We start from the raw sequence: 24965 nt of genomic DNA, 5'->3' as shown, positions 1-24965 counted from the left end.
TGGTTGCTGCTGAGGGGAAAGGGGTGGCAAGAGACGGTGGAAGGAAAGTCTGTAACTTAAAAATATACATATGAAGTTGGACAAATGTTGAAAAACTTTCATAACATGTATTTGGAAAAATAAAATAAAACATCAATTAAAAATGTTAATGGTGTCCTTGTTAAAATTATAAAAATGCAGGCATAACTGAAGGGAGCATAGCATTACTAGACTGAAAATTAGTACCTTTTATATCTCTTTATACTGTTGGCTGCTTATCTGAAAGAAAATAAATCACCTTTCTCTGATTTTGATTTCTTTTATATCTTGATTGTTATGTTCCATATGATTCTATTTGACAGGTAGTATAGACAGAAATCTAATACTGAATTCAAAGTCCATTTCTGACATATATTGATTGTGGATTACATTGTGCAACTCAGTTCTCTCTGTCAATAAATTGCAGAGAGTTTGGTGGCTTGTTTTGTTGAAGGTGGTTTTCCTTATCTTTTAGTTCTTTCTACCAAGGATATAGAACCAGATCCTGTGTCATAGCTAAATTAACTTACTTAGTAGGTTCTTCCTCAAATGAAGCCTTCAATGTAAAGAGAAATTTCTAATTCTTAATGATGCTATAGGATATATTCTTTATTATGCTAGGGATGAACTAGAATATCACAGTGGTCCTGTCCAACAGTAACTTGGTGAAGTTATCTATTGGAACTTCTCAGTCAATGGAGCAATCAACTACCCTAGGAATTCTTATTTTGCTCTTCAATTTCCATAGGTGTGGGACAAAATTCCTCTTGTCTAAAAGCAAGGTATTGGACAATCCCTCTTTCCCCAATTACTACCCTGTGTTTACATAGCATGAACTAATGATGTTATCATGTAACTGCAATTGTTATTGTGTCATTTCAGTCTTGTCTGACTCTCTATGAACCCATTTGGAGTTTTCTCCAAATGGAAGAAGGGGGAGGGAAGGGAGGAAGGAGAAAAATTTGAAACGCAAAACCTTACCAAAATTATTGCTGAAAAATTTGGTTGCAGGTAGATGGAAAGATAAATAATAAAAATGTTTTTTTTAAAAACCCTATATATTTAGAGTTTCTTTTATACTTAACTTTTTTAAGGCATTAGGTTCATTAAAGGAAGGACCTTAATGCAAGTTGCCTCCGACGCTTAAATAGAAAATACACAAGATATTGTAGTTGTTTGTTCTTGCCTTCTCAATTTAATTTAGCATATGAGGAACTGAGACAAATAGGTTTAAGTGACTTGCCTAGGGATCACATAGCTAGTAATATTCTGAGGCCAAATTTGATCTCAATGCTACATGAATATTATGCTGCTAACCTACACACTGCACCATCTAGGTAGCAAGGGACCCTGACAAATATAACAACCTTCTTTCTTCATCCTCTCCTCCCCCAATACATAGGTTCTTATAAAATAAACAAGATAGTAATACATGGAAGTCTACCATGCCTTTCAGATAAGTGAGTGCAAAGATCAAAGTACAAATTAAGTTCAAAATATAAAAGAATTATAGAATAACAATTGTAGAGTGATAAAGGAGTCTCATCATTAATGAAAAGAGAGCACTAGACTGTTATTCGTATATATTGCTATTTTTTGTGGAACTCTTTGACTATGTGATCTTGATTAAATCATTTCACACACTACCTAGAGTCCATTCCTGTCATTTCCTTTCAATTTTTCTGCTATTGCTAATCTCTAGACCACTTGTGCTTCTTTTAGGAGATGGTAACACACATTGCCCCATTCAGCTTTGAAATTCATGTCTAAGGACTAAGCTATCTTATTTGTGAGTGAGCAGAAAATCAGTCATCTGTAACTAGATGAACTCCTAGTCAGTGATACTTCACTCTTATCTTTGTCTCTCTATCTGTCTCAGTCTCAAGCTGTCTTGCTATCTCTCTGTCTCTCACTTTCTATATCTCTCTCCATCTAAAAGTCTGTCTGTCTCTCTTTGTCCATCCATCCATCATCCATATCTATCTATCTATCTATCTATCTATCTATCTATCTATCTATCTATCTATCTCTTTATTTCTCTCTATCATCTATGCATCTATTCATCTCCCCGTATTCATTTTCTTGGTCAGGGAACAATCTATGCCTCTGGAATTAATTATTGTTCAATTGTTTTTTTTAAAGTTAATGGACTTTACTTATTCTATGTCACCACTCATCTTTCCTGTTTTATTTTAGCTTGTTTTTAAAATAGATTTTAATCAGGAAAGCTAGATAGTACAGCGGATCGAGCAATGGCCCTGGTATCAGAGAGACCTGAGTTCAGACAATTAATAATTACTTAGCTGTGTAACTTAGGTAAGTTATTTAACCCCACTGCCTTGGAAAAAAAGATGGATATGTTTATTTTTCCCCAATTTTAACATTTGTTTTTAAAACTTTGAGATCCAAATTATCTCCCTTCTGTCCTCCTCACTCCCCCAACCAAGAAACTACGCAATTTGATATAATTTACATACATGTAGTCATGAAAAACATTTCCACAATAATCATATTTTGAAAGAAATCATAGGTCATCCAAAAAAAGAAACCTTAAGAAAAATAAAGTAAAAAAAGTATGCTTCATTCTTTAATGAGAAACCCTTTAGTCTTTCTCTGGGGCTGGATGGTGTTTTTATCACAAATCCTTCAGACTTATCTTGGGTCATTGTGAAGCTGGGAATTGCTGGGAATTTATATCTAATCATCTTACCATATTTTTGTTACTTTATACATAGTACATTTCATTTTGCATCAGCTCGTGTAAGTCTTTCCAGGTTTTTCTGGAGCATCTTGTTCATCATTTCTTATAGAAGAATATGTGACTATAATGTTTTTAAGGTGTTACATTCTTCAGATTGTATGTGTGAAAGTGTATGTGTTTGTGTATCTCTTTTACCAAGCTGTTAACTCATTTTTCATAACCTTTCTGTATCACTTTCATTCTCTTTTCAATTTTTCTTCTATGTGCTTTATTTGATTTTCCAAATCCTTCTATGTCCTGAGACAAATTCTTAGAAGTTTTGAATTTAAAAACATTTGACTTTGTTATCTCCTTCTAAGTGTGTTTTCATCTTCCTGGTCACCATAACAACTTTCTATTGTCAATTTTTTTTCAGAGAAATTTGCTCATTTCCCCAACCTATTATTTGATCAAAAAATATTAAACCAGAAGACCCATTAAGCTACTTATGCTTATCTTATGAAAATGCATTAAATACTAGCTCTAACTTTCCTATATGTTTTCTCTTTCTTTTAGACTCCGAGGTTTTATATTTTAGCATCAATTTCTTGAAACAGAGGTTGGGCAAAGAAGAAAAATATAATGAATATTTTTATTGGCTGAATCATTCATTCTTTTATTTTTCTAGAATTCAGTTTCATTATTTGTGAAAAGACAGGAATAGTCTAGATAAAATTTAATGCCTTCTGCTCAAATTTATTAATGATTTATTATTCAAAGTATTAATACTCTCTACGTTGTCCCTGAAAAGTGGGTTTATAGATTTTCAATTGAAGATCATTTAAGATAGGAAACTCAATAGTTTCTCCTGTATCTAATCCAAGATGAACCTCATTCCACTGTCAGACAGTTGCATTAATAGTCATTTGTTTTATTTACAGAAAGAGAAAATTCTCCTTCCTATTATTTACAATCATTAGTTCTACCCTTTGAGGAAAGCAGAGTAAGTTAAGTGCCTCTTCTACATTATGCAATTCATATATTTGAAAGTAAATACCAGTAATTTAGTGAAATATACTATGTGATTTTTGGTCTTATTGTCCTGATCATTATTATGATACTACTCTCTCAATATATAAATGTGGTAATATATAGGGAGATACAAATATAACAATTATAGATATTTTGTATAAATACAGTTTTATAGACATGTTTTTGTAATTACATATAGCTATCCAATCTTTTTATTTATCTTCTATTATCTTTCAAATCCAAGATGTAGCTGAAAGTAGGTTAATAGGAAAAAGGTTCCTGGATAATGATGAGTTAGAAGACATTTTGCAGAGCAAAAGCACTGAAAATGAGGCAATATTTTGGCAATTGGATAATGCTGCAATGGCAGTGGACTTCTGTTGAAAATATTGTTCACTGTTTTTCACTTTATCCAAGATGAATTCTAGCTGATAGTTATTTTAGGGGAAAATAATTTTCCTTAATGGTCAGACATGATTAGAGACTATACATCTATTTTTTCCCTTGCTTCCATATTGCACCAGAGAGCTGGGCAAGGGCATTTATTTTCTTTGCAACATCACCATCACCCTATTGGAGATAATTTCAATTCTGGCCTGATTTATAGTACAGAGCTTATCTCACCCAATTAAAGATGAATTCTACAAATATACCTCTGCTTTCCTTCACCAGCCTGATCCCAAACTCTCCTAAGACCTCATTTGACTCTTGGTTAGAACCAACAACTTCACATTGTCTCTGCCTAAGCAAGATCTCTTTCTTCCAATCTTTTCATCTCTTTCTCATCTATGGAACACCAATATTAACTTTGATACTGTGAAGATTGCCACAATCTTCAGTGGTTGAAGTAACCACAATCAACATTCCTTTGCATGCAATTTTTAATTTCTCTATGTTGAAGCTACTTCCCTAATTCAATGTCCTACAACTTCTCTATCCATGTTAGATTGCTCTCTTCAGATATCCTACACTTTCTTTCTATATATATATATATAGTTCCATTGTGCTCTGTTAACTCATTGTTAACAAACTGACCTTCATATTAGACCAATGTCATTAATTTGAAATTTTCTTTGTATATTTTTACTTTCAATTATAAGTATTCATTCCCTCTAATAGAATGTATGACATAATTGATTGTCTAGTAAGAGAACCTGGGTCAAATCCACCTCTGATAATTAATATTTCTGTGATTTTTAGAAAAAAATAATTTAATTTAATTCAGTCTCAATTTCTCCCATAAAACAAGGAGTTTTACTAAATGGATTTATGGTGCCCTTCAAGATCTGAATCTGTGATACTGTGATACTATGAATGAAAATTTCTTTAGGGTAGTAGGGTGCTTGCTTTGTCTTTGCATGACCAGAGCTTATCATAATACTTGGCACCCAGTAGATGTTTAACACATTCTTGTTGAATTGAAATTGAATAAAAAGGAGGTGATATTGTACTCATTGAGCTTACAATCTGTTTAGAGGGCTATGACTATATTATGTGGAATAATGGTGAACATTAAAGGACAGCAGAGAAATGAGCAATAGACAAAGTGCATATCATGAAAAGAGGATTGAATGATTAGGAATCATTTTGGATTCTAGTTTTGGCTCTTTCAATGACCAACTGTGCAATATTTATTAATTACCTTTCTGGAGCCCTAATTTTGTTTTGCTTTTTTTTCCTCTGTAAAATCAGAGATTAGCATTAGAAGATCTTAACATCCTTTCTTCCCTAAAATTTTATAATATTAACTGTGATACTACGTCTTTGAATGAACCATTTCCTATGCTTGAGTTTTTCCCTTTCTCATTTGTAAACTCTTGGAATTTCTTATTTCCTTCAAGTCTCAATATAAATCCTACCCTTTACATCAGACCTTTCCTAATTCACCTCACATCTAGCACCTGCCCTTTTAAAGTTAGTTTCATATTTAGCACATATTTTATATATATCCCCTCACTTGTGTAGGAATGTGGGTATGGATCTGTGTGTTTGTCTGCTTACACCCCATTAGAACATTAGTTCTCTGAGGATGAATTCCTCCTGCCTCCAACAAGAGTGAGACCCATGCCTCCTTTCCTAATGAAGCAGGAATTCTTTTTCCCTCAAAGATGACACAACTGTCTCCAGGACCTGATTGGACTCTTAGTTCTGGTCCACAAAAATTCTCACCTATTTATAGACCAATCCTCTCAGTACAGGTAGGTTGCTGAGTCAATATGATTTACCATATTATTTTCAGAAGATTTGAAGACCAGATGTGTTTCCATAAGTATGCAAATGAGACTGAGTCTACCAAACTTTCTTTTCTATATTCTCATTGCTTATTCACACTCTATTAGGGCAAAGCAAATCTTCCTTTTAAGTAACTGTTCAGTGACTTAAAAATACTTAAATTTAGCCTTTACTAAGGTGCTAACTAAGTTGGCAATTGGCCTATCTCAGATATAATTAAGTAGTTCAAATCCACCTCTGAGAGATTTCTTGTTGTTAGGGAAGATAGGCAGTCTCACTAAAGAAATGATTTAACATAATTTTTTCTTCTTTCCATATATTTACCCACTTTCTTGCTTTATATTCCAGTATGTGAGTGATAAAAAAGTAGCAACTTTTATAAGGAGATAATACCTGTGATTACTTAGCATATCCAAAGATTAATGAGCAGGTTGACAGGTAGTGAACATTGGCTGCCCAGACATTCTCAAAGGAAAGGCAGATGAGGTACTATTCATGAAAATGAGATACAATGTGATAACTGGTCAAAATAATGTTGGCTAATATTAACCAGAAATGCAAAGAAGGACAAAGAATTAAAATATTTACCTTTACAAAAGGTAGAAACCTAATCCTAATGATTTGTTACTATCTTTTCTATTTTTCATCTTTACTTTGCCAACTTAAAATCAAAATTAATTTTCTTCCTGTCAGTACCACACAGTCCTATTATTCTTCGATGTTATCACTGCATCCTGTTGTAAAACAGAAGGGAAGAAAAGCACTTCTACATTTTTATCTTATTTACCAAAAGATGTTGATTCCAATTCATCAACTGCTCCGTTCTTAGCATCTGCAAAGCATTTGGTGTTGTCATTCTCATAAAAATACACTTTGCATGCTAGTAAATTATGCAGAATTTAGTGAGGTATAGCAATGCCACATCTGCTTTGATTCTAATAAATTCCAAACTGTGAGTGTTAATTCAGAATATTTTGACTCAGTTGCCCATGCCAAGTCAGGATGAAATATTAATTCTCTACTGATTCTATTTGCTACTTCTAAGAGTCACTTACAAGGAAATATACTTTGAAAGAAAATATCTCTTCATGCACAAGGGAGTATTGACTGTGACAAGCTGCTGTGTAGGCACTATGTAATTGTAGATGGGTCAAGAGATATAAGTAAGGTATTAACATGCATAGTGATTTTTTTCCTTAGATTTTTTCCCCTATTATTAACAAACATTTTCAAGTACCGATGAGAACTGTGCACTTATTTGTGACTTTTAAGAATCATTCCCCCAAATGGGCTCTCTTATTTCTAAGAGTTCCTGTAGAAATTCTCTATGAAAGAAAATGTTCCAATTCTAACATTTTCCTTGTAAAAACAGCTTCTTAAAATACTGTCACAGAGAAGAAAGTGAAATTTGCTAATTTATTACATATTTGTGCTTATTTCTATCACAGTAAGCATATGCTCATGTCAATGGCAGCAGATCCTATATGTATGCCAAAACATTTATATCAGAATTTTCATCTATCAATTAATAAAAAAAATTATTAAGCACTTACTATGTGTCAAATACTGTGCTAAGGGCTGGGAAGAAAAAGGCAAAAGATAGCCCATATTCTTAGGCAACTAACAATCTATACACACACATACACTCACATGTATACATACATATGAAATGGAAACAGCATGAAAATTCTCCTTTTGAAGAATAGCTGAAAAAAAAAATGGAAGAGCCAACCTCGGGTACAGTATCTTCCACTACTAAGGTGCCACTGGCTCTTGAAGGATATACCAAGGCACAATTCTCACTAGATACATTATGAATTTTATGCAACTAGCATTTCCATAATTTGTACATACAAGTATCCTGACTTTTATGAAGCATGACCAAATTCCTCATGGAAAAGAATAAAGCTTGGTGTTCTTTTAAAGGAATTCTCCCAAACAAACTAACATTATTTTTAGAAGAATTTTCTCATTTTGTAAAAGACATAGGCTTCACATTTTTCTGAAACTATGGGGAGGGAATGTAAAGTAAGAACCAAAGAATATAAAAGTGAAGAAACAATAATGATTTCACACACACAGAAATACACATACATGCTATAATATTATCAAAGAAATAAATGTAAATGACTATATTGTGGAATTTCTTAGTAAATGAAGATTATGTTGATGAAGACAAGGAGGAGGAAGAGAAGACCATAGAGGAAAAAATATCATGAAAGTTTGAAGTCTTGGCAAAACAATATTGAATGAATAAAAAGGAGAAACTTGCTGGTAGACAGAACATGATCTAGAGAAATATAATGCCAAATGAAGGCAATGAAATAATTTTGTATCATAAGGAATTACAATTGTGACTAATCCCCAGACACACAAGAAAGCATATAAACAATTCTGAGTGGAGAAAGTGAAAGTGAATGCATATAATCATAATAATTTTGGTCTTATAAATGAAAACAATGGATAAAAAAGAGCAGAAATCATATAAAAAGCATTGATCTCTGTTGGTTCTTAGGTAAAAATACTGAACACACTACCATTCTATCAGTTCATCTTAATAAGCTTAAGTCTCAGTGGTTGATGCAGATTGTAAATTATATACTATCAATCATTATATTGATTAACTTTGCTTAAAGTCACCTTTTGGATTGTTGAAAAAGAATGCTAGCAATAGACAAATATTGGGAGTAATCAGACAAAAATAACTTGAAGTGAAATGTAAAATGTCTAGCAGGATTTCAAATTTTATTTTCTGATAAAGTTTGTGATTATTTCATGATTAACATTTATGTGAAAATACATTTTCTGTGTCATTTTATTCAAATTATTTAACTATAAGTTTCTTTTTAGGAATCATTTAGACTAATAAGTCATTAATTTTATTATTTTTAAGATCATTCCCAAGATGTTAGATATACATGAGGGGGAAAAAATATTGGTTTTAGTGTTTCAATTAAATAGAAAATACTTGAAAAAAAGGGAAATTTAATTCCCCTTTCAATAAGGAAGGTTCTCTTAACCTCAAATTTCAATCAATTCATGTCAAAAAAATGACTTCATATTCTTCAGAGACTGTGAGAAACATCTGACTCCCTTCTCTTATGCATCACACTCCTCTTAGAATGATTTTGGTATAAGTGATTTCAGAGCCAGAGTCCGTGTTAGGAAGGACCCCTTTGGAAAACATTCCAAGGAATTCTAAGATCTTACAATAGACAATTATAAGTGTTATACATTGTAAAAAAGTGTTCTTTTCCAATTAATTCTGCAATTAACAAAAATAAAAGAGCATCATAGAAACCCAACTTATAAGATAGTGCTCTCCAAAGTAAAGAAACATTAGAAACCCAGTAGAAAATGAATGAAAGGTCAAGGAAGCTGGTGCTGAAATTTATTGAAATCAGTAAAGGCTTCTAGGCTGGGAAATGAATAATAGAAGTGACATTCACAATGAGATTAAACATGAGTACTTAACACAAATATTAGAGATGGGAACAAAAGGCAAAAAAGACTATTGTGACAATCAGGACTCAGAAACAGTTATTGTGCAAACTAACAAGTAACAAAATGATTTTAACTCATTACTATGTTAAAAACAAAAATATTGTTGACAGATAATTCATCCAGCTATGGAAGGAGTATAGAAATGTTGAAAACTTCATAATATACCCTTACCACTTGTGCCTCCCTCAGTGAAAAAGAAAGACTTTGGAATCCATCACTCTACATTTTATCTCTGGTTTCCCTGACTGATTTTAACTACACATAACAAGATACTCCGGTGCCAATTACATTTTCATGCCTCCCTCTACTTCCCTTTTTGTTGCTGTCTCTCCCTTTAGTCTCTAAGGTCATTGAGAGTAAGGATTGTGTGTCTTTTTGTTAAAGTTGTATCCTCAGAGACTGAAAGGTGCCTAGCACATGACATACATTAACTAAAAGTTTATTGGATTAATTAGATTGGGCATAAGAAAATTATAAGATTCAGAGTTATGGAGTTCAACAATCATCAACTGCAACTTCCCCATTTTATATATTATATAACTAAGACCAAAAGACTCTAACATATTTGTCCTAAGTGATGCAGTTTGTAAGTACAAGAACCAGTACTTACTAATTCTGTTACCTTGGACAAATCATTTAACCATCCAGGACATCTCTTGTCATTGTGATTTATTTCTGGCAATTGGATCAGGATGGTTCTGGAGGAGAAAATGAGTCAGGGGACGTAGCACAGTATCCTTTCTCTCATATCCAATTCATGTGCTTGTCATGGCATCACTTCCCTGATGGTGTGGTATTCTTTGAGGATGAAGAACAAACATCATAAGATTCAGGATTTAAAGCCTCTTCTTTGATCTTAAAGTCCTTCTTTCCCCTTCACAGCAATTGTGAAGATATAAGATGTTATTGCTATACAGAAAATACTGGATCATCAGGAAACATTACCATATTCTCATGCTTTTATTGTGGTCTCATTTGGTTCATTGTAAATAACAAACAAACAAACAAACAAACAACAACAAAAACTTAAAAATTAAAAGGATTTCCATCTTGCTCCAATAGTATATTTAACACAATTATTATCGCTGGTTACTGAACTGAAAATGTAAATTATCCAAATATTTCCCCAAATAAGACAATGCTGACTTAAGTTGACTGAACTAAATTCTTTATAAAATTATACCCTTAAGTGAAGAGGAAGAATTCTTCAGTTCTGGCTGAAGTATATATGGGGCAGCTATATGGTACAGTGAATAGAAGATCAGTCTGAAGTCAGGAGCACATCAATTAAAATTGACCTCAGTCACTTACTGTATTCATGGACCTGGGCAAGTCACTTGTTTATCTCAGTTTCATCATTGGCATAATGAAAATAATGAAAGAAGCTACTTCCCAAGTTTGTTATGAGGATCAAATGAGATATTAATTGGAGAGAATTTAGCACTGTGCTTCATATATAGTATGAAATACACAAATGTTAACCAAAGTAATAATAATAATAATAATAATAATAAATAGTAATAATAATATTTTTGTTAGTATTTAGGCAGTTAAGGGGCACAAAACTTAGCATGTTGGACTTAATGGAGTTTTAAATTCAAATTCTGCCTTAGAGATTTACTGGGTAGATAAGTCATATCATCTCTCTCAAATTCCTCATTTATTAAAAAGGGACAATAGTATTTATCTCATATTGTTGTTGTGGAAATCAAATGGGATAATATAATAATATATAACTGCCAAGTGTTAATATTAGAACCTTCCAAACGTTGATAGAGCCCCCAAAGTCATACAACCAGGCATTTAGTTATTGAATATAATTTTTGGAAATCTTCTGTTGGGCCCAGATAAAGGTTTCTCAGATTTACTTTGCTTGCTTGTTTTTATAATTAACCAAGGAGACTACTGAGAGTCATCTAAATGTATCAACATATCTAAGTCATCTAAATGTTCTAAAGATGAACTGATGTTCATCCTAAGGATGAATATTGTCACTTTCTTATAGTCTACTAAATTGTAAGTTATAGGTCTGTTAGAACTTGAAGAGCATTATCTTAGAGATAATCTTGTGGAATTGATAAATTAGCAATTTATATTGGCTTTCAGTCTCCTATCTACATAGCTCTTTGTGAATCACTCTCCTAAGTTTGATTAGAGGCATAAGATCAAGGTCAGGACCTGGCCACAGAAATTATAACACTGAACCTTTGGACATGACTTGTTCTCTCTTCAAATTTAGCTTGTATACAGAGAATTTAAATATCCTGTGATTGGAACATTCCTGGAGGTACATTCCAATTCCCCTGACATCTGTGAGTTATGTAAAAAAATGGGTAAATCTTTGACTAAGGGCCTCTCAGTAATGAGATCTTCCTGTTGGAAAGATAATGAGACTCATTTCCTACTCTTTGGCAGTTTGTCTCTGAAATAATTTATCAAATTCCTGAACAGAAAGGGGCACATGGAAAACATTCCTAGATGACAAATCCAATCCAATTGGTTTCACTGCAAATTCCTTTACAAAGATTTCCAAGTAACATTAAAAAAAAAACATTTCCAATAATATGTGGGTGTTTTAAAACAAAAACTTTCATTCTGTCTTGGAAAATTTTTATAGAGTGCTACAAAAGGGAAAAAATGACATTTCTAAAAGAAATTCAGAAAGGAAAGAAAAAAACAGTTAAATTTGGATTTCTCATTGCTATGATACTTTCCTGTGTTGGAATGTGGAAAAGACAAATATGTATTTTTGTCTGCCAAAATGTTTGAGAAGAGAAATTAATTGACTATAGAGGGCATAGGAAACTGCATTTCAAAGACAGAATCTGTTTTCAGTCCCAAATATTTCCTTCCTCATGGCATGGGAAATTTTGTGATAAGTTTTACCACAAGAAATTTTAAAGGTAAAAATAGTTCTTAGACACTTTAAGAAGACAGTCAAATTGAGGTGATCTGTAATTATGTACCTAACCTAGAGCTACCACTGTTCAACTACAAATGAAAGCAACAGCAGCAACAGCAGGAATGGGAGCAATATAGTTTCTTAAGTTATACACATATACCTATATACACACAAATGCTAGTATATATATATAAATATATATACATATATATTATATATAATATATATAATTTAATATGAAAATCTATATTGTGATTATATGTAATATGAAAAATAAATGCATATCTATAAATTAGATATATAAATATTTATGATGTGATTATATGTATGTATTTATAATCACATTTGATTATGATTGTAATGATATATCTGCAATTATTATTAAGATTATAATCAACCCCTTAGTGAGAGTGGGGTTGTCCAAGCTTTAAGTTTATGATTCTTTATGTCTAAGCCTCCCTTCATCTTCGTGTTTTACAATTGAATACTAAAAATAAAATTGCTTGTTAAAATAGATTTTAATCTATTCATCAGTTCCAATTTCTCTTCTACTCTCCTTAAACATTTTACTTATTCTAACCTCCTCTCAAAATCCTGAGGGAAAAATATTTCTTTTATCTGCAATGACCCTTTAATATTCATTGTAAAAGTAGTTTTATGACATACTATCATTTCTTTGAATCCTAAAGAAATTGGGAATAGAATAAATGTCAAAACTTTTCTGTTACTCTGCAAAGCATCTACTATTTCATCTACTGCCAATTTTGCTTCTGCCTGCTATCCACTTTCTCTTATGATTATTTCTTCTATTGTTATTGTTTCTATTATTATAACTTCCTCACCAGAGTATTCAAGGTAACTAAGAGATCGAGTTGAAAAATACTAGACCTGAGTTCAGGAAGATCTTTATGACTTTCTGCAAGTCACTTAACTCTTTTTTGCCTGATTCCCCTCATTTGTTAAATGATCTGGAACAGGAAACAGCAAACTTCCAGTATCTTTGCCAAAAAAAACCAGACGTAGTAGTCATGAAGAGTTGAACATGACTGAAACTGACTGACCAGGGACAACAGCAACAAAGTAGCAATACATTGTCACATAATTTGTTCACCTTGGTTGTTAATAAGAGACACTTTTCTCAGATTGAACAACATCAAGGGGTAATATGTCTACCTAAATAAATATGTCTCAGAGCCATTCAAAGCATATCTAGTTTTGTTATTATGTATATTATTGCCCCACAAGTGTGTCAAACAAATGATTAATTTTTTCAGCTGAGTAGGAACTCATGACTCACTCTTTCAAATCAAAATTTCTAAATTTTACTCATAGCTGAGTTAATAACTAGTATTTATATAGATCTTTAAGTCTGCAAAGCAATTTAGATACATCATTTTTTTTTTATCCTTGCAGCAACATTTATCATATGTAAATTGTCCTAAGGTTCAAAAAAGACTCAAGTTGTCACTAGGGACAATGGAATAATTTTGAAAAGTTTTAAATTAAAATCAATACATACAGCTAAAATGAGAAGAAAAACAGTAACATGTTTGTGAAAAACAAATTCTCTAAGATTTAATATCAAAGATTTATAAAGAACTCATCCTCATATTTAAAAATGATATCCATTCCCAAAAATAGTGAAAGAATATGAAAAGTTCTCAATGAAAAAAATTCAAGCAACTGACAATCATATAAAATGATCTGACTACAACTGACTAACAAATGACTAACAATTAAGAAAAACATAATTTCAAAAGGTTGAACTTTTATTGGACACTTAATATTAGTAAAGAGGGAATAAATGGAAATAGAAATAATTAGAAAGGATACAGAAAGTCAGGGATATCAATGTGCTTTTGGCAGAGATGTGAAATGGAGTTACCTTTGAAAATAATTTTAAATATTATACCAAAGGCTCTAAAATTAATGTATTTTTGACCTAATGATAACACTGTTAGAGGTATGACAAAAATAAATCAAATAAAGAGGGGGAAATAGGTATTTTTGTGTAGCAAATAAGAACTAGAAAACAAGTGAGTTTCCATTGGTAGGGAAGAACTGACTAAATTATTGCAAATGAAAGTGATGACATATTTCTCCACAAGAAATATCAAATAGAATGATATTACTCTAGAGAAATGATGATGTTCTGAAAGAAGTGACAGTCTCAAGATAGTAAATGTGAGTATCATTTTGGGATCTGTCATATGTATGGATTTGCTTTTCTTGACTTCTCCACAGTTATCTCATTGATATTGTTTATGCTCCTTGTTTCACAGAATTCATGCTTAATAACATGTCTCATCTCTTTTAAGTCTATGTTCTTTACCTTTGACATTCCAACAATCTATATGTTAAACATCATAGATTGTTTCTTGCATTTCATGATTTGATACTGTAAAATAAATCTGGAAAAATTATGGTATTATAATACATAGTCCTTATAAATTCACTTTACCTAAAAGTCATCATTCCATTCATTTTTTCTTATTCATTTCTAGCCCTGGTTATTGTCTATTTATAAACTATATTGCCTAATGCTCTCTCTCTCTCTCTCTCTCTCTCTCTCTCAATCTTACTCAGCAAGACAGTGAGTGGCCTAAAACCATAGAATAAGACATTGACCAGGCTTACAGGGTAGAATCAAGATGGGGTAAGAAGCTAGGAAGCTCCCAGAAACTTTAAATGAAAATTCCCCAAAAGAACTTTAAATGAATCCGCTACTCAGGCCCAAAAGCTGCAGATCCTATGATAAAGAGTAAAATGAGTTCTCAACTCAAGATATCATGGGGAAGTTTCAGTAAAGGTCTGTCTCTTCTAGGTAAAAGGGGAGTATAGCCCAGCACAGGTGGAAGAACTGGAAAGACAATGTGAGACTCTAAGAATTCACAGTGCAGCTTAGGTTCCAAGTCAGCAAGCCAATGATATAACAGATCAACAATCAGGGTCTTAACAACAGCTCAAAGACATAGGGAGAGCCCTGGGCTACTGTAATTCAGGGAACAAATTGTATAGGCTATAACTTGGGATGCAGAAAACAAGAATTACCCTAATGGAGGGAACAACCCTTACATAGACAGCATGGGAAGTTCTTAACTGGGGACCAGATCCTGGTGCCAGCACAAAAACTTGAAACCATATTCCCTGTATCCCAGGAGTAGAGTTCAATTATCAAAATGACTAGGAAGATTAAAATGCCATCTCAGAAAAGGAAAGTAGTGATAAAATGCTTAATTTATGAAGTGACCTCAAATCCAAAAAGACCTCTTAGAAGAGCTGCAAAAGGATTTTAGAAAACAAAGAAGAGAAGAATATGGAGGAAAAAAACTGAGTACCATGTCGGAGAATTATGCAAAATTGACTGAACAATTGAACTCCTTCAAAAGTAAAAATGATCAACTTGAAAAATAATGTAACTCAACATAATGTAAAATAGACCAACTGGAAAAAGAACTAACTCACTAAAAAGTAAATGTAACAAACTGGAAAAGGAAAACAACTCATTAAAAAGGAAAATGAACCAACTGGAAAGGAAACAATAAAAAGCTAAATAAGGAAATTCAACCCTAAAAATTAGAATTAGACAAATAGACCCTTATCATTCTATTAGATACCAAAATAGAAGAAAAGTTAAAGTACTTCTTAGGAAAAATGACTGAACTGGAAAACAGATCTAGAAGAGATAATTTATAAATTATTGGCCCACCTTGATCAGAAAGAAAGGAGTCTTGAAAATATTTTTTCAGGAAAATATCATGGAAAATTACCCTAATAAATTAGAAGAGAAAGAAACCTTAAGAGAAAGATCCCTTAATAAAAACTACTGTGAATATTGTAGCCAGATTTCATAATTGACAGCTAAAGTAGAAAATACTGCAAGCAGTCAAAAGAAGTAATTTAAATACAAAGGAAACACAGTCAGAAATGCAAGACTTATTAGCTTCTACATAAAGGATCAGAGGACCTGAAACATCACATTCTGGAAAATAAAGGACCCTACAAAATTCAGCATATTCTTTCAGGGAAAATATGGACAGATATTCAGTGAAATAGAGGAATTTCAAAACTAAAAAACCAAAACTGAGCAGAAAAATCAATCTTCAAAATATGCCTCAAGAATTGTGTAAAAAGTTAAACAGAAAAGTAAACATTAAAATGGATATTTACCTACAGAGAAAGACATTGTAATTCTTGAGGCTTGTATTTTCTATTAAGATACTTTAAAAAGCATAATTAGATGGAGGATATGGATATAGATTGATCATGGAAGGGAAAATGATTTAGTTGATGCTTGAGCTCACAAGAATTTAATATATTTGGAGGGATTATAATTAAAAGGCAAGGCTAGGAATAGATGTTGAGGTTACTTTGCTTTACATGATACTTTAGCATGAGAACTGAATTTCTATAGGGACAGTTGCAGGGAGTTAGGGATCTGGCCATAAATAGATCATAAAGTGATTTTGCTTTATACTTTAGCTCATGATTGTATTTCCATAGAGATACTTGGAAAGACGGTGTGGTAAAAGTTGATTATAATTTGATGATGTTTATGGTTCTTGAGAATTGTATTTCTAATAGGAGAATTGAGGGGGGTGTACTTGGACGGAGCTGTGAGTCTGCAGTGAATATGAGATGATAAGACATAAATCAATCAATAAATGTATCAATCAATTAATCATTCTTTCAGAATTGTATTTGTATCAAGACAGATAAAAGATATGTATTTTACAAAGGTTGTGGGTACAAGTCAGGTTTTAAACAATTAAGAAATTAAACGAATTATTATACTAGAAGAAGATAACTCATTAGCAGATAAATTAATAACACATGAAGAGACAAAGACCTAATAAAGTAAAAGGAAAAAAAAATGAAAGTGAGAGCTCTCAATAAAACTTATTCCAAATTTGGCACAAAATATTAAGCACTGAGACAAAAGGAAAAATATCAGCATCAAAAGAGTTAAAATAGTCTCATATCAGAAAAACAAATTTAAGATACCATCAACCAACTCTGAAAGAAAAATCTAAGGGCAATAAGGATTTACAAGTGAATTCTACAAAACAATTGAGGAGCAATTAATTATAATTCTGTGTAAACTATTTTAAAAAATAGAAGTTCAAGAACTTTTTATGACACCAATATGATACTGAACCAAGAAGAGTCAACAAAAATAGAAAATTATAGAACAATCTCTCTAAGGAATGTTTATGCAAAAATTTCCATCACTGCCATACCAATTATACTATGAATAACTATCTTACAGAGCTAGAAAATAAAGCAAACAAAATTCAACTGGAACAACAAAAGTTAAAGAATATTAAGGGAAATTATAAAAAAAAACAGCAAAATAAGGTGACCTGGTTGTATCAGTTTTAATTTAATTAATTTTCTATAGTAATCTACTGTTTGATAAAGTCAATGATGCTAATGTCTAGGATAAGAGTTTTTTCACAAAATTTTGGGAAAAACTGGAAAATAGTATGGCAAACACTAGTCACATATCCAATCTTACATCATATACCAGAAGAAATTGGTATAATATTTTTGCATAAAAGGTAATATTACGGGGCAATTAAGGGAATAAGAAATCTCTTTCCATCAGATCTATAGAGAGGAGATGTTTATGACCAAAGCAAAGATAGAGAACATTATAAATTACAAAAAGAATAATTTTGACTATATTAAAATAAAAAGGGTTTGCACAAGTAAAGCTAATGCAATCAAGGTTAGAATGAATGCAGAAATTTGGGAAACAATTTCTATAATCAGTATTTCTGATAAAAATCTAATTTCTTAAATAAAAGGGGAACTGTGTCATTTTCATAAGGTTATAATTGATAAAGCAATTGATTCCCCAATTGATAGATGGTCAAAGGATATAAACAGATAGTGTTCAGATGCAGAAATTAAAGTTATATATATATATATGTGTGTGTGTGTGTGTGTGTGTGTATAATCATATAAAAAATACTTCCAAAGTATTATTGATTAGAGAATTGCTCTACTCTGATGTACCACATATCAGATTGGCAAAGATTAAAAAAGAAAAATGATCAATGTCGGAGAGGATGAGGTAAAATTTGGACACTAAGTTACTGTTGGTGGAGTTGTTAACTGATCCAGGCATTCTGGAGAGCAATCTGAAACCAAGCTCAAAGGGTAAGAATGCTATTCATACCCTTTCATCCAGCAATACCACATAAATGGGATCATAAAAAATGGGAAACTCCCATATGTACAAAAATATTTATAATAACCCTTTCTGTAGTTGCAAAGAATCAGAAATGGCAGGGATGTCCATTAATTAGGGAATGACTGACCACATCATGGTATCTGAATATTTTGGAGTTCTAAAAAAAATCATGAGTGCTCAGTCTTTAGATAAGAAGTAGGGAAAAGAATTATGTGAATTGAGGTTGAAGAAAGGGAACAGAACCAAGAGTGTACACATTAACTACTGCATTAGATATGTACAGTGATGATCAAGTGTGATGGATGCACCTCATCTCAACAGTTTAGTGACAAAGGACACCCCTGAGAGAGTTGTTATGGAAAATGTCATCCAGAGAAATAATTAAGAAGACCAAAAGAAGAGCAAAGGATTCTATGATTACTTTTTAAAATTCTATTTTTTTTTTATTTCTTATTATTTTTCCTTGGTTCCAATTCCTCTTTCACAGCAGGACTAATATGGAAATATGCTAAGCATGATTTTGAATGTACAACTTTTGATAAATTATTTACCAGCATAAGAAGGGAGGGAAGTGAGAGTGGTAGAAAAAATGTGAAACTCATAAACTTGTAAATGGATGAATGTTGAAAACTACATTAGTGTGTGACTGGAAAAAATGAAATATTAAAAAAAATTTGAAGAAAAAAATCACTTTGGAAAAGTAAAAGATAATTTGGGGAATAAATTAGGATGAGACAATAGAATCATGGGGGGGGAGACAAAGAAAGAAAGACAAGAAAGAAAAGACAAAGAAAAGATAAAAATGGGGGGAAATGCACACATTTTACTGATTAAAAATCTCCCTAAAAAGTGGAATGGTCAAAAAGAAAAACAGGTTAAGTAAAACTATCTGAAGAAAATAACCTCTAAAACTTTAGAATTGGATAAGTGGAAATTAGTGACTGCATGATACTTCAGGAATCAATGAAATAAATTTAAAATAATGAAAAAAAATAAAAGAAAATGTTCAGTATCTCATTGAAAAAAATACACAACTGATCTGGAAAAATGTTTTACGATAGATAATTAAGCATTATGGACTACTTGCAACTTATCATCAGCAAAAGCATCTGGATATCATACTTCAGGAAATAACCAAAGGAAACTTCCCTGATATCCTACTCTCGAGTGTTTTTCTTCTATTCCATTGATATTTTTGACCTTTTGTTGCTCCAGATGAAGTTTGTTAATATTTTTTTTTATTCTCTAAAATAATTTTTGGTACTTTGATTGTTATGACACTGAATAAGTAATTGAATTTAGTTTGAATTGCCATTTTTACTTTATTAGCTTGGCCTACCCATGAGCAATTGACATTTTTCCAGTTGTTTAGATCTGATTTTATTTGTATGAAAAGTATTTTGTAATGGTTTCATGTAGTTTCTGGGTTGTCTTTGGAGGTAGATTCCCAAGTATTTTTATATTTTTTACAGTTATTTAAATGGAAGTTATCTTTCTCTCTCTTGTTCTTTATAGAAATATATAGAAATGTGAATGATTTGTGTGGATTTATATCCTGCTACTTTGTTGAAGTTGCCAGTTGTGCTTTTTTTCTTTTCTTTCTTGCAAAGCAGTGGGGTTAAGTGACATGACCAAGGTTACATAGCTAGGTAATTATTATTAAGTGTCTGAGGACAGATTTGAACTCAGGTCCTCCTGACTCCAGGATCAGTCAAACCACTGAGTCACTTAGCTGACACTTGCTAATTGATTTGCTATAGATAAGTTATGTATACCAACATATCATTTGCAAAAGTGAGTTTTGCTTCCTCGTTGCCAATGCTAATTCTTTTAATTCCTTGCATTACTTTTTGTTCTCATTTCTAAAGTTAAAAATTGCAATAGAGTATTGAAAGATAATGGTGATAATGGGAATCCTTACTTCTCCCCTGATCTTATTGGATATTCTCCTAGTTTGTCCAAATATATATATATATATATATATATATATATATATATATATATATATATATATATGTATATATACATATATATAGGCATATATATGTGTATATATATATATATATATATATATAGTTTGCTAATGGTTTTAGAAAGACACTACTTATTATTTTAAGGAATACTACTTATTTCTATACTTTCTAGTGGTTTTAATAGGAATGGGTGCTATGTCAAAGGCTTTTACAGTATCTTTTGAGATAATCATACAATTTACATTAGTTTTGTTACAGATATGGTCAACTATGTTGACTGTTTTCCTAATATCTACCTATACCTGCCTACCTGGTATAAATCCAACCTAATCAAAGCATATTATCCTAGTGATAATATGTTTCAATTACTGCTAAAATTTTATTTAAAATTTTTACATCAATACCCTTCTATTTTTTAAAAATACTCTATATAGAATAGAAATTATTCTTTAATTTTTTTAGAATTCACTCATAAAGTGTAAAGATTTTTCCTTTGTATATTTATTTATTAACAGTTTCTTAAATGTCTTTTATATATTTTTGTTTCTTCTGTTAATGTACGAAGTTTATATTTGGTAAATATTCTTCCATTTCACTTAGATTATCTAATTTATTAGCATACAGTTGGGCAAAATAGCTCTGAATTATTGCTTTAGTTTCCTCCTCATTGATGGAGGATTACATTTTGAAACTGGTAATGTGGCATCCTTGTTTTTTTTAATCATACCAGCAACATTAATCTAAGATTTACATAATTTATTTATACAGAACCAACTTTTAGTTTTACTTTTTAGTTCAATGGTTTCCTAACTTTCAATTTTATTAACTTCTCTCTTGATTCTTCAGAATTTCTAATTTGGTAATTAATTAGCCATTTTAAAAGTGTTCTTTTGGTATGATGCTTCATTGTTGGCATTGTCTTGGTTGAAATTGTTGCTTATTTATATGATTTATTGTTTGATCCACTCAATCTTTAAAATTAGATTATTAATTTCAAATTAATTTTATCATTCTAAGGTCCTTTTACATGCAAAATTTATTGCGTCATGATCTAAATAGTATGAATTTTATATTTGTGCCTTTCTGCATTTTTGAATTCTTTGAGGTTTTCATATCCTAGTACCTGGTCAGTTTTTGTGGAGGTACCATGTACTTCAGAGTTCTATCATATTTAGGTTTTCAATAAATCTGTTCTTATTTTTTAGCTTCCTTTTAGTTTATATTGTGATAGAATTATGTGATTCTGAGGGAGGAGGTTTGAGGTCTGCCATTATTATAATTTTGTTATGTCTCCTTGTAATTTGTTTAGCTTAGTAGTATTCCTTCATTGCTTTTGATGCCTTTTAAGACAATGTAGTTTCTACTCTTACCCCTTTGGATGAGATTTGTTTTAGTTTTTGCTTTGTCTGAGAGTTGGATTACTATCCCTGATTTTTTTTTACTTCCACTGAAGCATGATATATTTTGCTCCAGTCTTTTACATTTATCCTGTTTCTATGTCTCTGATTCAAATGTGTTTCTCATAAACCACATATTGCAGGAATCTGGCATTTAATCCATTCTGTTATCTGCAACCATTTTTTTAGGGTTTTGTTTTTTTTTGCAAGGCAAATGGGGTTAAGTGGCTTGCCCAAGGCCACACAGCTAGGTAATTATTAAGTATCTGAGACCGGATTTGAACCCAGGTACTCCTGACTCTAAGGCCGGTGCTTTATCCACTGTGCCAACTAGCCACCCCCTATCTGCAACCATTTTATCAGAGATTTCACTTCATTTATATTTATAGGTAAGATTACTAATTCTAGGGGTGGATATGTAACTCAATGGATAGAACACCGGCCCTGGAGTCAGGACTAACTGAGTTCAAATCTGGCCTCAGACACTTAATAATTACCTAACTGTCTGGTCTTGGGCAAGCCACTTAACCCCATTTGTCTTGGAAAAAACCTTAAAAAATGATTACTAACTCTGAATTTCCCCTCCATGCTATCTGTCCCTATTTATTCTTTAAACTTTCCTTTCCCTTCAACCCTCCCTTCTAAGTTGTTTCACTCCCATTCCCCTTAAATATCTGTTTTTAATTTTAACTTTAACTTTGCTTTCAATTTTACAGTAACCTTCCCTTTTATCAGGCCTTTTCTTGCTTTCTTTCCCTTCACACCTCCACTAATATTTTCTTATAAGATAGTATAAAATTTTAGGAATGTTTCTTATTCCCTCCTTGGGTCATTTCTGTCAGCAGCAAGATTTTTCTCAGTATTCATGCTGTTCCTTCTTTCCCTCTACTGTAAAAGGTCTTTGTTCCTCTTCATGTGGTGCTATTTATCTGCTAATGCCAAGCCTTTTCTTGATATAATCCTTCATTTCATGTCTTTATTATTTTATCCCTTTCTTGGACACACAACCACTATATCAACATATACTGATTTTATCTCTCCTGGTAGAAGTACAATTCTCAAGGGTTGATTGAATGACTGATTTATAAGCAGCATTGCCTCATAGTGTCTTCATACTCACAGTCTTTAAGTATACTTTTTTCTATTCTGTCCCATTAGAAATACACTTCTCAAGAGTCATCAATAACATCAAATTATAATCAGTTTATAACACATTGTCTTTTCAATTATTTTCCATAAAAATATAATCCTCAAGAACTAAAGTATCATGTAAAGCAAAATCATTTCATGAACCATTTATATCCTCCCCCTAAATATATTACCTCTAAATGTAAAGTATCAAACAAAGCAAAATCACTTCATGCATGATCAACAATCTCCTCTAAGTTCACTCTCTCCCTGTCTCTATAGTACTACTACCATCATTAACAAAAGCATAGTTTTCACAGACAAAACCACTGTAACCAAGATCAAAAGAAATGTATAAATTGGGAAACAATCTTTACAACTACTATTTCTGACAAAGGACTCATTTCTAGAATATACAGAGAATAGAGTCAAATTTAAAAAAAAAAAAAAACACACGATTCCCCTGTTGACAAATGGTCAAAGGATATGTAGATCTACAATTGAGGAAATCAAAGTGATCCATAGCCATATGAAAATTTGCTCTAAATCATTACTTATTAGAGAAATTCAAATTAAACCATCTCTGAGGTACCACCTCATACCTCTCAGACTGGGCAGTATAACTAGAAAGGAAAATATTCAGTGTTGGAAGGGATATACGAATACATTATTAGTGGAGCTGTGAACTCATCCAAAGTTTCTGGAGAGCAATTTGAAATTATGCCCAAAGGGCAACAAAAAATATGCATACCCTTTGATCCAGCAATACCACTACTGGGTCTATATACCCTAAAGAGATTATGAAAATGGCTAAAAACATCACTTGTACAAAAATATTCATAGCAACCCTGTGTGTGGTGGCAAAGAATTGGAAATAAAGTAAATGTCCTTCATTGTGGAATGGCTTAACAAACTGTGGTATATGTATATCATGGAACACTATTGTTCCTTTAGAAACCAGGAGGGATTGAATTCAGGGAAGCCTTGAAGGATTTGCATGAACTGATGCTAAGAAAGATGAGCAGAATCAGAAAAACACTGTATACCCTAACGACAACATATGGGTGATGATTAACCCTGATGGACTTACTCATTCTATCAGTGCAACAATCAGGGACAATTTGGGTCTGTCTGTGATGGAGAATAATATCTGTATCCAGAGAAAGAATTGTGGAGTTTGAACAAAGACCAAGGACTATTGCCTTTAATTTAGGAAAAATAAACTGTTATCTTTTTTTTTTTTGACAAGGCAATGGGGTTAAATGGCTTTCCCGAGGCCACACAGCTTGATAATTATTAAGTGTCTCAGACTGGATTTGAACTCAGTTACTCCTGACTCCAGGGCCAGTGCTCTAGCCACTGCACCACCAAGCTTCCCCTAAAAACTGATGTCTTATTATGTAATTTTTCTATATACTTTATTCTTCTTCCTTAAGATATAATTTCTCTCTCATCACAGTCTATTTGGATCAGTGTATAACATGGAAACAATGTAAAGACTGGAAAATTGCCTTCTGTTGGGGGTGGGGGAAACGAAGCAAGATTAGGGGGAAAATTTTAAAACTCAAAATAAATAAAATCTTTAAAAGGAAAAAAAGAAAAAGAAAAAAATCAAATATATCTAATAATGCAAGATCACTTCATGATCTATTTATATACAGACCTACGCAAACTCCCTCCAACGTAGCAATACATTAAACCTCAATAACTAAATTGTCAAATAAATCCAAACCACTTCTTGATCTATTTATACCCACATTTCTAAGTACAATCGTTCCTACTACATTTTGCCTCTATGAGTTAAATTATCAGCTGAATCACCAGTTTCATGTTCAATCTATTCCAATACCTTCTCACTAAAGATGCTTCTTTTAATTATCTTAATAAAAATATCATTTAC

The sequence above is a fragment of the Macrotis lagotis genome, chromosome X (genome assembly GCF_037893015.1).
Source record: "Macrotis lagotis isolate mMagLag1 chromosome X, bilby.v1.9.chrom.fasta, whole genome shotgun sequence".
NCBI lineage: Eukaryota > Metazoa > Chordata > Mammalia > Peramelemorphia > Peramelidae > Macrotis > Macrotis lagotis.
The sequence above is the reverse complement of the archived record's forward strand: the minus strand, read 5'-3'. Positions refer to the sequence as shown.